This window comes from Apteryx mantelli, chromosome 22 (assembly GCF_036417845.1).
Source record: "Apteryx mantelli isolate bAptMan1 chromosome 22, bAptMan1.hap1, whole genome shotgun sequence".
Classification (NCBI taxonomy): Eukaryota; Metazoa; Chordata; class Aves; order Apterygiformes; family Apterygidae; genus Apteryx; species Apteryx mantelli.
Window position 1 is genome coordinate 5,310,598 of NC_089999.1, and position 13,606 is coordinate 5,324,203.

The window sequence follows — 13,606 nt, forward strand, 5'->3', positions numbered from 1 at the left end:
AGTGTTTACATTGGCCGAGATGTGCAGATCTGCCCGACGGACTTGGACACCTCCTCACCCCGAGTGCAGGTGTGTCTGTCTGTCCGACATCCCTTGGGCATCTCTGCAGCCCTGGGCTGGTACAGAAACGCTCCGCGTGCATACGCCGACAGGGATTGTAGGAGCCTCCCGGTGCACCTGGGAGGGAGGTGCTAAACTGTGAATCTTGTGTTTTTCCTGCTGTTTCCAGCCCCCTCTTTTCCATTCCTCTGCCTCCTTCCTTACCTGATGCCCCAGAAGCACAGCCCGTGCAGCTGTGCTGGCGAGTGGTGTCTGTCCTCGGCCGCAAGCCGGCCGTCTAGCCGTCGCACCGCTTGTCCGCAGCAGCCGGAGGAGGCGGCCGGAGGCAGCGGCAGACCCAGAGCCCGGCCAGGCTGTTGCAACACCAGCTGCCAAGGCAAAGGTGCGAATGCGTGATGGGCAGCGCAGTGCTGCTCGTGCTTCCCACACGCCGCTGCAGGGCTCCAGGGGGACCGAACTCCTGCTGAGGAAGCACAAATTTAGGTGGTAGCGTCCCAGTTGGCACAGGGAAAGAAAAGAACTGTGTTCTGCAATACAGCACAAACTAATGTGCGCTTGAATTTAATCAGCAAATCCTTCTTGCTGCAGCGGGTGGTTTAACCCCTGCAGAAGCTATGGGGAACTTGGAGCAATGCACAGGCTCGGTTTTATACAGGGGAAATAAATGAAGCATGTCTCAAGCAAAGTACGTTACTCTTTTAGGGTGTGAATGTGCAAAGAAACATACCTCTTTGGAACGTGTATAGCCACAGCGTCCCTCACTTGGTCTCTCTAGACAGCACCAGCCATTGCTCCTTCTGCTTGAGTAGATAATTTATACATTGAGGGCTAGAACTGAAACACTACCTTGCAGATTACCCGTAATAGCTTTTCCCCACTCTGTAATTCCTTCTCGGAGATTACGGCTGCCCAGGGTGCAGTCGGGGCCGGGCTGCGAGGCAGCGGTAGCCCCGGGTATTCGTCTCCGTTTAGAAACCACCCTTTCAACAGCAGAAGTGTCAGGGAGCAGCGGGAGAGACGTCAGTCGCGTCGGCCCTGACTCCCCCGTCCCAGGGCGCCCAGCTGGAGGTGCGAACGCACGGTGCTGCGCTCCGCTCACCTCCGGCGCTATCCCAGGCAGGACGAATGTTGTTCTAGTTGCAAACCAGCTGTTTAATTCCCTAGTCTCTGTTGTTTTTATTTTCATCCTTTTTCAGCTTTCTGCAGAATTTTGTGCGTGAAACGTGGGTGGGTTTTGGATCTGGGAAGGCTGGAGTTGCCCAGCAGGAATCCAGTGGCACTTGAAGTTTTGAAATATCTGCGAGAGGGGAGAGGAAGCACTTTGCTTCCCTCTGTCCCCTCTATATTAGGTCTGTCCTCTGCATATACCATAGGAGAGCTGATCTATATGTCCCTTTCTAGCCAGGCCTGGTGGTTTTAGCTGTGTCCCCCCCAACCCTGAAAAATGATGCCAAAAAGTGGCTCCTTCCATTTTTCATTTTTGGGGGTGGTTTGTTTTTCTCCTCCCGGGATGCGACGCTGTGCTGATGTGGGAGAGGCAGTGTCTCTTTGCACTGCGCATTTGGAAAGACGCTTTCGGAGGGTGGTTGTAGTTCAGGGTGCCCCCTGCTCCCCCCAGCTTTCTGGCAGTATCTCAGGTCGTTGAGGATTGGAAACCAGCCTTCTGCATTTATAAGAATAAGCCTTTCTCCCAAAGGCTTCCTACCAGCTCTTTTGTAACCTGACAAATGTAATTTTGCAAGTACCTAGTTTCCTGCCACCGCCTTCGAAATAGAAACGTTGCTACCGTTTTCCAGGGCCTGGTGTGCAAGGAGCTGTCTCACTGTTGTGGCCACTCTGAGTATCCTTAAGGCCCTGAAAGAGGAATTCGTTTGTTCAGTCCTGTTCGTGTGCTTAAGCTTACGCTCATCCTGGCGGGAGGCTGGTTTGACTTGAGTTGATGGCTTGGAGGCTGGATGCCTCCCCGGGCGTGCTTCTCTTTTTGGGCAATTCAAATTTCTTTTTAACGGGCATTTAATTGCTTAGAGCACAAGGGTTGCTGGAAAACTCTTTAATTCAGGAATTCAGGCTCCTGTCTGAAAGTTGACGTCAGCTTTTGTTTCTCCGCTGTGCCTGTTGCCGCGGCTGGCGGCGCTCACTGGGTCCCGCCGGGCTGCAAAAGCCCCTGGAGCCGCGGGAGAAAGGGGCCGCGGGAAGCACCGGCTGCCTCCAGGTGCTGTGGGATGCCGGCTCGCACGCGGCGGGCGCTGGAGATGGCAGCGGTCTGGGCTCAGCCGTGGGGTGTCTGTGCAGTGATGGGGCCAGGCAGGAGGCTCTCGGGACCAGGCTCGAGTTCACCGTGCGCCGAGTGTCCGCAGACCCTCTTGCGCCGAGCAGGGCTTGGATGGGCTTGCTGCCTTCCCACCTGCGGCAGCCTGGGCTTGGACAGGCACGGGAGGCATCAGCAAAGCCCTTGCGTGGGCACAGTTTGGGTATCAACAGGGCCGAGCCTCGGACACAAAACCCCTTTTCCCAGGAGCTCGGGACATGCAGTTTAGTTCCCTGGGTGCCTTCATCGATGCGAGGTTCCCCTTTGCTGAAAAGACCAGTATCCCTCTGACCCTCGATCTATCACGGCTGCTGGGAAAAGCTAAGGAGCGTTAGCCACGTGTGAAGCTGACGGGAAGGGAAGAGGGGATTGCATTCATAAGGAAAAAAACAACAATTTCTTGTCCTTGCTTCTCGTAATTATTTTTGAATTACTGAGATCAGCAAAATTGAGACCATTGCCCAAAGAGTTGGCTCTCCTGGTACGCTTCAGGAAGTGCAAACCTTTCCGCGGAGAGCTTTACCTCCCGGCAGCGCTGGCCCATCCGCTGCAAGAGAGACCCTAAAAACAGCAGCGCGTCGTCTCGGGGACACGGGGGCGTCGCAGGGCCGCTCCGTCGAGCCCCTCAGCTAACCTGCAGCAATATGCCTGGCTAGTCCGTTCACCTGGTCTCGTTACTGAAGAAGGAATTGAATTTCGGCCGTCTCCTTCGTGGGAGCGGCTCTCAGTGTTTTCCGTTCGCTGTTCGTGCATGTGCGGTGCCGTTTTACCTGGGCTGCGGTCCGTCCTGAGGAGCCTCCGCGGTGGCTGCTCGGGCTCGGAGGCTCCCGGAGCGAGGAGCGAGGGGGGGAACGGGGCGCTTTGAGGGCTCCTCCGGAGGGGCCGGGGAGCCAGCTGGTTTTCCAGCAGATCCGAAAACCTTGCTGCTGCCGCTGCTGGAAATAATCACGCTGATGTAACAGCCGTGGGCAGCAGGAAGGCGCCCGCTGTGTGGAAGCGCTGTTGGCTGCGGGGCTGGAGGCGTGGGGTGCCGCCATGTCGGCCCGGCCTCCCGCCCACGAGGTGCTGCCGCCGCCGCCGCTGAGGCATGCCCAGCCGGGCTCCCGGCATCCGACGGCGCGGCAGGCTCCTCCGCCCCGCTTGTACCTCGCCTCCAGAGCGTGCGCTTTCCTTCGAGGTTCGTTAAGCGCTAGAAGCAGGCCGGTGTCTGGGCCGCTGCCCAGCAGCGTTTCCCCCTTGCCGTGGCGGCGGCCATTTCCCGCCCTGACGCATCGCCACGTCGTTAGCGCTTCGGCTCGCCCCAACCGCACAGTGGGCTTCTTCTCCCTCCCCCTTCTTGTGGACTGAAGAAGCCCGAATTTTCCCCAAACGCCCCGGGAGGTGGTCGTGTCACCCCGAATTTCTAGCGAGCTGCAGGCAGAGTGGCGGCTGCTGCGGTGCTCCTGCCCTGCCGCTCGCCCCTGGCTTTGGGCAGCCTGGCAGGGCGGCCGGTGTGTGTGTGTGTGTGTGGGGGGGGGGGGGGGGGCGCATATCTTCAGGACCTTCTTAAAAACCCCGTGTTTATCCGTCATTTTCTCTCTGAGCAAAGTACCGCTTACGGCCCCGAACAGGCTGGCCAGGGGGAGACGAGGGCAGAGAGCCGGGGGTGCCCCGGCAGCCATCCTCCTCCTGCTCAGAGACACAGCAGCAGCCTCGCCCGTGGCGGGAAGAGGGACGCTAGGGCAAAAAGCGATTTTTTTTTTTTTTTTCCCTCCCCACCTTTAATCACCGTACTAATGAAAACGAGGAGGGGGGCGCGGAGGAGGAGGCCGTGGGTCGCCCCACCGGGAGCCTTCGCGGCGGCCTCCGCACAGGGGGAGCAGCGGCGGCAGCCGGGAGTCACGCGCGGCACCGCAGGGTGGAGGCTTTGCTTTCCCGGCGAGCGCGCACGCTTCTTTTCTTTGCTGGTCTTATGCTGAAATCTGAGATTTATGTACTGTATGGGAAAAACAAAAAAAAACAACAAAAAAAACAAACAAAAAAAAACACAAAAAATCCTAATGTTCCAAAACAAATGACAGTATATTTTGTACTTTGTAAAGTGTTAATTAAAATGAAAAATGAGAAAAAAAAAAAAAAAAAAGTGACACACGCTGTCTGCTTTTGTACTGATCAAACTGATGAAAATAAAGCAGAGCTTGGCATTGTCTTTACAAGATGTGGCTCCTTTGCTCGCCCTCTCCGGGGCTGTAGGTCCGGGGCCGTGGCCCACGCAGCCGGCAGGGGCCTGGGGCGGCAGGCTCGAGGCCGCCGGGTTCAGCCCCGATGGCCGCAAAAGCCATTTTTGAGCGGAGCGGTGATGTGCCATTGCCGCACGCTCGGCTCTGCAAGGGAGAAGCATTGAGGAGTCAAGAACTGGGCCCAAATTTGCAAGAAACGACGGTGGAGTTAAACGGATCGGCCACTATCGCAGCCTGCGCGTGCTTGGCAGCCGGCTGTGCGAGTTAATAAACAACAGAAGTTGTTTTCTGCACATAAATATGAACAATTTATAATGGAAGCTTAAAGTGAAGCAGCCAGTCTGTATAAACTCTATGTGCATATTCAGGAAAAGTGTCTTTTCTTTAGGTTAACATAACCCAGTTTAGCCTCGTCTGTTGTAGTATAAGAGCATTCCCATAAGCTAACGTGGGATAGTTAATGTGGAAAATTTCCATCTGGAAACAAGCACTAAACATTTATAAAATGCATCCTTAATGCAGAGCTTTGAGTTGATAGTTTAATTCATTGGAAAAAAAAAAAAAAAATCCCCACATGAGCTGCCACGCTGCCTTCGCACTGCCTTTCACCGGCCTGCTTCCACCCTTGAAAGCAACCACAAATAAGACTCGAGCCTTAGGGTAAATATGCGGGATTTCAGTTGTTTTATTGGAGCTTAGACTCTGAAGCCAGTGGATACACTGACATTTTTATCGGGAGGCTTTTTCCTACATTTGCCCGAGCAGGCTCGCACGTGAGGCCAGCTGGGTGTGCAGTGATGCAAACCAGGCAGACACCTCTCCGCCTGCGCTTGCACGCTCCAGCAGTGTCGGCCCGCGGCTCGCTCGTGACGGTGCCTTCCTCCCCGTGCAGGAGGCCGAGCGTTTTGCAGTCATCCTCACTGCAAGCGGTACAAATTGCTGTCCAGGCCGCAACCCGCCGTCTCCTTGCCCGGGCTCAGGAGCCACTTTGGCCATATCATGTTGTTGGCACAGCGCTACAATTTCTGGGGTCTCATCCCAGCTGCAGCTTCAAGCAAACAGCCCCACACACACTTTTTTTTTTTATTTTTCCCTCCTACACTAAAAGGCCGTGGGGTTGGGAAACTGCATTTAAGCTTCAGTGACTGAGGTCATGTTCCCCACCTCTTCCCCTCACCCCAATCCCCCCCACACCCCCCGGCCAAATGCTGGGGCTCGGGATAGCGGTTGAATCCCTTTGCAATGCTATGAAAATAGATTCTGATGAGTCACGACGAAGTAATATTATTTCAGGAGTATTTTGAATGCTTCAGGCTAATTATTAGTTCTCTGAGTCATTTGTTTTTGAAGGATTCCTCAGGGAAAAGAGCCTTAATGTAGCAGGTGCCTAACATCATTGTTGTTTTAGAGCCGCTTACGCCCAGGTATGCAGTTTATGGCCATGCGAGAAGCGCCTTGCATTGCTGCACCCATCCTGCTCGCCCCGGGACGGGAACACCGGCCTCTCTGGCGCGGTTATTGCCTGCACCGAAGCTTTGCGTTAGCCAGTTCTCTGCAGCAGCCCTGCTCTGCCGCTGTGGGCTCGGAGCTGCACGGCTGCATGGCGCTACCTGTGTTTCTTGGCCTGAAGAGCTTTCAGGCTATTTTAAGCCAAAACTGAAAGCGCAATAGTGGTTGGAGGGCAAATTACTCTTGCTAATCAATGCAAAAATCAAGTAGGTTATTTTAGTTCTAATTTAAGCTGCTTTCCTGGCCTGTTTCTGCCCTCCCCACAACTGCAGGTATATTTATGGCTAATTTGCTACTTTGAAGGACAAGATGGTGCAAAGGTGCTTTCCACTGTATCGCGCTTGGGCTCCCTGCACTGGGGCTGCTTTGTTAATGGTGCTACCAGCAGTGCCCCTAAACAGCCCTAATCCATCAGCCAGCAGGCAGGGAAATAGAAACCTTTTAGTAGGTGGGCTGCTTAGGTTAAGGGGGAAAAAGTGTATCTATTATTTTTCTATTTTCCATGCCCCCTTTTTTTTTTTTAAGGCTTTTACGATGTGGAATTGCACAGGTGTTTAGCAGGGTCTTGAAAAAACATTTGTCTCAGTGATTTCCTAGCTAGAAAACCAGCATGGGGAAGGGCTCTGCCATTTTTTTTTGGGGGGGGGGGGCACTGCTAGGCAGGGCCAGGAGCTGCCCTGCCACAGCTGCACGCACACTGCTACGAGCTGGCACATTACTTTCTTGCACTGCTCAGCCTTTCACTGCTAATCCGTCCTTTCATAAATGCTCTGGCTCCTCACTGCTCGCCCGGCTTTATCAGCAGAATCCCTAAAAATGGGCTGGGAACCTGGGCTGGTGATGGGGAGGAGGGAGAAAAGGCTGAAGGCAGGTTTTTTTCCTGCTCTACTCCCAGCCATCGGGACTTTTCAGACCAGGTCCCCTCGCTGTGCTGCCCCCTCCTCTCCCAGCAGCGACGTGATTCATTCCTGCCTGCACAGGACTTAGAGGCTTTCCCTTAAGAGGAGCTGTGAAAGCAAGATCTCTCGCGCTGCTTTGTTTCTGTACAACACGCTGATACTCAGCGGAGAGGCAGTTTCAGTGCGTGTGCTGCCCTAGCGGCACGGTCCCCACGGGACGCCGCTTGCCAGCCCCCGGAGGAGATGGTGGCACCCGTCAGTCTGCAGCGAGGGCTGGACCGCCGCTGCTGTCCGGGCCAGCTCTTGCAGCTTGGCCATTTACAGCGCTGGCACGAGCCCCCGAGACAGCACTTCAAGAGGCTCAAGTTATACTTTGGTTTAACCAGACTCACTCTCCTCAGCCAAGGGAAATTTTTTTTTGAAGCTATTTTTATGTAGCTGCACTTAAAAAAAAAAAAAAAAAGAAAAGAAAAAAGAAAAAGCTCCCCCCCCCACACACACACACCATAAAAGAAACTTGCTTCTAATGGCATTTTACCATTTCTTTTTGAAGTACCACTGCCCAGATTTTATAGCAAGAGCCTGAGCGCATTGCCATGCCTTCCTTTGATCCCTGCATTAAAGCATTTGCCTTGGAGCCTGTGGGCTGCGAGCTTGGTGCACACTGCTAACGGTGCTGGGAAGCAAGCGCTCGGCTGAGCGACAGCAACGCGATGCCGTGCCCATAGCAGCACTACCAGCAATGCCTTATTGGCTTCCTTACTGGTAGAAAAGCCCTTAGCTTATGGCCCCAGTGCCAAGAGGTGAAATTAGAGGCAATCCATCTCTCAGGCACTTCATGGCGCAGGTAGGCAGCCCTGTGCCGTGCTGCACCTCCCCTCTTGCAGGAGAAGACCTGGGGTGCAGCGAGCCGGGGCTGCCCCGGGCTGGGGGCCGTCACCAAGCCCTTGGCAGGGCACACGCTGGCTGGCGTCAGGACACTCACATGGGACAGGCGTGAGCTCAGCCAGCGCGGGAGCGGGCAGTGGGTGCCTACCTGCTACTTAGAGCTGTAAACCCCTTGCTAGCCATGCCCACCGTTGCCTTTCCCTGCCTGCATGAGTAGCTCTCCTTCAGCTGCTCGTTGGTAGGAACGAGCTGTTTTTACAGATATCTAAGCTGCTCAAAAGGCGGGCTGGGATTTGTCAATCCCGTGTCTTTTGGCATTAACTAATGTGAACTAGCAGCTGCTCTTCCCCATTTCGACGCCTGGTCTTTAGCTAGAGTACCAACAGGGCATCACATGCCTGTTTTGTCCTCCTCCCCCCAATGTGACATCTCTGACAGTGACAGACAGCAAGTGGCCAGAGGCCCCTTGGCAGGCTCAGCCAACAAACCCTGGCCAAGGAGGAGCCGGGCAAAAGGCTTGCTCCATCCCGAACACCTCAGGCACAAAGGCAGCAATGGCCCGTGCTGGGGGGGGCCTGAGCCGTGGGAGAGGAGTTGTTGCTTTGAGTTGCACACGATCTGGCTGCACCTGCAGAAAACGCTGCGCTCCTGCACTGAGCAGGCAAGGGAAAGCCTGGTGGCCTCCCTGGAGACTATTTTAGTGGGGTTGAGGTCTGCTTGTACTGGTTTTATAAACAGCACAAAATGAAGCATATAACTGTCATCACTCTTGGGGGTTTTGTTTTGTTTGCATTCCAGCAGTTCTGGGGCCCTCCAGTGCAGGACCTGGATGCTGGTGCTCTAGCTATAGCCAAATATGGATGGAAAAAAACAGGCCAGGCACAACATCAGGGGCTTCTCCAGGAACCTTTTATGAAACTGTTTTGCTCCAGAAGGGGGAAAAAAAAAAAAAAAAAATCTCCCTGCTCTAGCTTTCAAGACCACCCTTGATCTTTTTTTTTTTTGCCCGATTCAGAGCGAAGAGCCAGGAGGAACGCATTCTCCCATCTAGTACGCATCCCACAGAGCCAGCTGCCTGAGCAATGCACACAAGACCGGGTGCCTTGTGCTCAGGACTGCTTTTGTTGGCTTTAGCAGAATAGTCTGTAGCCAAAAACCACAGCACACAAAATTCCTGCAGGCAGGCACAAGATAGATAGAGGCGCGATAGCAGCGCTGGGCCCCCTGCCCCAGAGTCGCAGCTCCACGGCTGAGCGTTGGCCACGCAGCTCTTCCTGCACTGGCTTAACCAAGGCCTTCAGTTCCAAGCACCTGGAAGAAAAGTCTTTTCCTCTTAGCATGGATGTTTTTTTAGCTGGCTGAAGGGTTCTGCCTCCTAACATGCTTCTGGTTGGGGGGGCTGCAAGCACCCAGAGAAGCCTCTGGTCCAGAGGACCTGAGCACCATGTACACCAGTGGGTGCTTTCTGCGAGCGCCTGGTGCACATGGCATGCAGCGCACCCTTAGTGACCAGAGAAATTAAAAAAAAAAAAGGTTGTTCTTCTTCAAGTGACCAGATTTAGTCATAAAGTTCCCTTCCTTTAATAAGAAATGAAAGCATTTTACTAATGGCAAGAAAGTCTGGTTTAGAAAGCTGGCAATAAAGGCAGCTTGACTGTGCCGTGGGAATGACCGTTTAATCCTACGGAATATCGGGTTTCTGGCCGTAATGCTCACGCTCTTCACAAGTCTGTAGCAAGCAGTTTCTCTAGGAGGAGCTTAACCAGAGTGGGAAGGAGCTGGTTAGCCGAGACAGTGGCTCGAAGGAGGTGGATGGCTGGAGATCTATAGCCTGACCCTGCTGTTAGCCCGTTCCCACTGCTTACTTTGAAGCTGGAAGCGGAGCTGAGCTAGCGAACTGGGAAGGCTAAACGGCTCCGTCTGCGTCCCGGCCTCTTCTGAACGAAGGAGGCCTGCGATCCCAGCCCCTCTGTAAGACGGAGCTCCTCGCTGTGCCTAGCATGTCAGCAAGGCGCTGTCAAGTCTCGCGCGCGCTTTCCCAAGCAGCTGGTCCTCTTGTGCTTTTGGAGCGGCTCCAGAAGAGGCGCTTCTGCTCTCCTGCCCCGAGCAGGCGCTGGGCCACGCGGTGCGGGCGGCAAGTTCTCTGGCTGAGATCTCGCAGCCTGCCTGGAGGGCGAGATCAGAAAAGAGGGCAGGTTGTCAGAGAGGCTCAAAAGAAAGACGTGAAAAATTGGGAGTTGGAAGCTGCCCCTCTTGCTCCCCCCTCACCCCGCTGCCTGCTCTTCCTCGTGCTCGATTTCAGCGAGACAGGGACTGACTGCAATGCCCATAAGGGCAACAGCATGCAGGCAGCCCACTGAAAAGGCTCCCTTTAACCCAGCGTGTTCCTGCTGCCCCCAAAGGAAACCCCTCCTTCTGTAAACATCTTGTTTTGTGGCAGCTCCTTGGAGCGGGCAGCCTGGAGCCCAGGCGTGGAGCCTGGTCTGCTGAGCCTCAGTTTCCTCTGCCGTAGGAGCTGGTGCTATGGGGCTGCTCGCGAGGTTGCGGACACGCACGCTGTGATGCCATGGGAGTACTGATTCTTGGCCACCGCCTGGACTCCCTGGTCCTTGCGCTATGGCAATTATTTTCTGTCCCCGCACACCTGACTGTGCAGGTGCCCAACCCCACAGAGAAGCTGATGTGGGCACTGCTTAGCTCCAGGTTCCTCATACACTGGTTTAGCGTGCACGTGCAGCTTGAATCTCTTCCTGCCTGGTTTCAAGAAAGGATTTTTCTCTAGCTTACACAGAGGAGCTGTTCTGGGCTCTCTCCTGTCCTTCTTCCCACTCCCGTTCTCAAACTTGCCTTGTGAAACAGTCAGGTCAGATGCATCAGGGTCAGCTAGCTACAAGCTGCTCTGCTCCGACAGCCAAGTAAGGTTTTGTCATTATCCCTCTTGCTGGCAGTCTTTTTTTTTGCTGGCCCAGGCCTGTGCGTATGGCAAGCCTCAGTGAGACAACAGTCCTTTGGCAAAGGGCAGCTCCCGACTGTGGAGCATCTCAGCGGCAGATCCCTGGTAGCCAGCTGAGCTTGGACACCGAAAACCTGTCCTCGTCAGCATGGCGTCAGTGGAACTGGTTGCACAACGCTGTATTTGCTCTGTGGGCAGAGGAGATCCCGATGCTGAAGTATTTATTTAAAAAAAAAAATCTAAATTTGTTGAAGTGATAGAGTGGGAACCATACGATATGGAACAGGTTGCATATATTAGAGGTGATGCTAGTAAACTTAAGAATATACCCTAAAAAAAAATCAGGACAGAAGTGTGAATGAAATTCACCCTCACTGACGTGGAAGGCACTGATGCTAGTGAAGCAGCTTCCTGGCACCACTGTCCCTGGCAGAGACATTTTTTGGACAATGCTTCCATTTAACAAACCTGTGGTTTCTGAAGGAAAGGCCTCCAGCTAAACCGCATCTCCCATTGGCTGCACGAGGTTGAGGCAAGCCAGTGCCACGGAGCGTGCCAGAGGGCTGTCAGAAGCCATGAAACGCGCTGGCTAAGACACTAGCACACTTGTGTATCTTCTGCCTCTGCACCGTTGTTTCTCCATGGCTTGCAGGCCAAAAGATTGAGCAGAGCAGAAAGCCTGGAGCATCCCACAGCGAGTCCTGTATGCTGCAGTGGTGCGGGGTTAAGGTGCACAAACTCTGCAATCACCATTCTGACTTCCAGAACTTTAAATCCTGGTAACAGCTCCTCCAATCTGCCTACTTGGAAGAACATCTCCCTGCATGCGTGCTGGCAGAAGGCTTAGAGGAGCCCTTTCAATTGAAACGCCTGTCAGTTGTCCAACATGGACTGGGACATATGGTTTCCATTCATTCTTTCTTTGTTCTTAGACAAATACCCTGCTGGCAGTGCAGCGAGTCTCCTCAGCTGAGCAGGATGCAAAGATGTTGGCCGAGCCCTCCCCTCCCTCTGACTGCTGTTTGCAAGGGCCTTCTGGTCTGTATGTTGACTTACTGCTTCACACCGAAGGCTTGCGGGGAACAGAGGCTTTCTTGACATGCCTTTGGATCGTACGGTTGTAGGAGACAAAGCTTTCAAGCTCCTGGGACCTCTACCCAAGCTATCAGCGTAGAAGTCAGCACTCCCTCTACCCCTGCAATGGGCTCTGTAGGGAGGGCAGCTGGGCCGATGAATGCCAGCCTTTTTCCACCTGCATTTCAACATTCTCAGTATGATGCTGCTAATTAGAAAACATGGTGTTGCAGACAAGAACCCCATTCTTCTTTCCATTATCAGTCAGAGTAACCTTCTGTCACTTAGATTTATTTCCCCAGCAACCAGAGGAAAAGGGCTCAGCTTTAGCCCAGCACAGCTGTCACTGCCGTTTCAAGCTCCCGTCAGTACAAGACAACAGCGCAATGAGCAAGCAACCCGGGACCTGCAGATCCCAGGTAATCACAAGGTCATCAGTTTCCCCTAACAATTCTGGTTTTGACATGAGACTTGCCAAAGTACCTGAAAGCAGGTCAGGAGAGTAACAAATACACAGTTTAGTGTTACTTCAGCCACAGACTACTGCTGCATGAGCATTATTGTATGAACTATGTATATGTAGTCCTTGCTTGCTGTCATGGCTATAGTCTAGTAGGATGATGTGGTTTGTTTGAGCTGGGTAGGAAAAGAAAGTATAGCTTATTTCTTAACTGAAGAGAGTACAACCTGCTGATAGATGGAGAGCATGAAAGCTGGGCTTTGAAGTTACAGGCAGTAAGCGCAGAGAGCGAGTGTTACAGAAGATGTTTTTCGCTAGCTAAGGTCTGCTGTACGGGTTTCTGCGCATTCTGCCCCTAACTGCACCCCTTGCATGGATGGAGGGCCCAGAAACAGTTCCAGAAAGGAGAAGTTCAGCTTTTGCTAGCCCCATCCTACCTGCACAGCCACCACAAACAGGACACTCTGTGCTGCCAACACACTTGCTGCAGAGGGAAAACCCCATTCCCCTTCCTACAGCCTCCAACACGTTTCTGCACAGCCAAGGCCACTCAAGGCAGCATCTTACACTTGCCACCAAGCTGGCAGCTATCACCTTCCACTTCAGTCACTGGCCTTGTAGCAAACTGCTGGGCAAACAGTATTACACTGACAACTACAACAGGAGCTTGGTGTTAGGCCTGGGTCTCCCAGGCCGTATCTAACTTAGCAAGCAGTGCAACACACTAGGAATAACCAAACAGCTGGCGTCACGTCCACACGAATGGCTCACAGGGTTAGTTCTGGACGAGCTCTAGTCTGGTCTTGTGGACCTCATGCGATGCCCACTCTAATCAAACCAAGGGCCAGTACAGATGTTTGGCAGACAGTAGGCTCTTTGCCACTACCCCTGTTCCCACTCAAAGAGTATGTTAGAGCCTGCCCAGCCCCTGTAATGAAAGTGCAAGCACTTCAAGTTCGTTAAGCCGTATAACACTTCTGTTTAGGGCTAAAGGCCTTGCTGGCACCTAATTAACACACAGACTTTGCAATTCATTGCACAGCAAGACTGCAACACAACCAGGTATGACATGGCATTAGTTGTCCTCACCCCAGCTCCCAAAAGGCCCTACTCCAAGTGGCATCAGGAATCACTGTGGTGAAAGACAGCAGCTAGAAGCCTGCAGTGGTCCCAAGCACTAGCCAGCAATTTTGTACAGCCCTTGTCAAACAGCAACATGCAGGAAAGGGTTTGTCA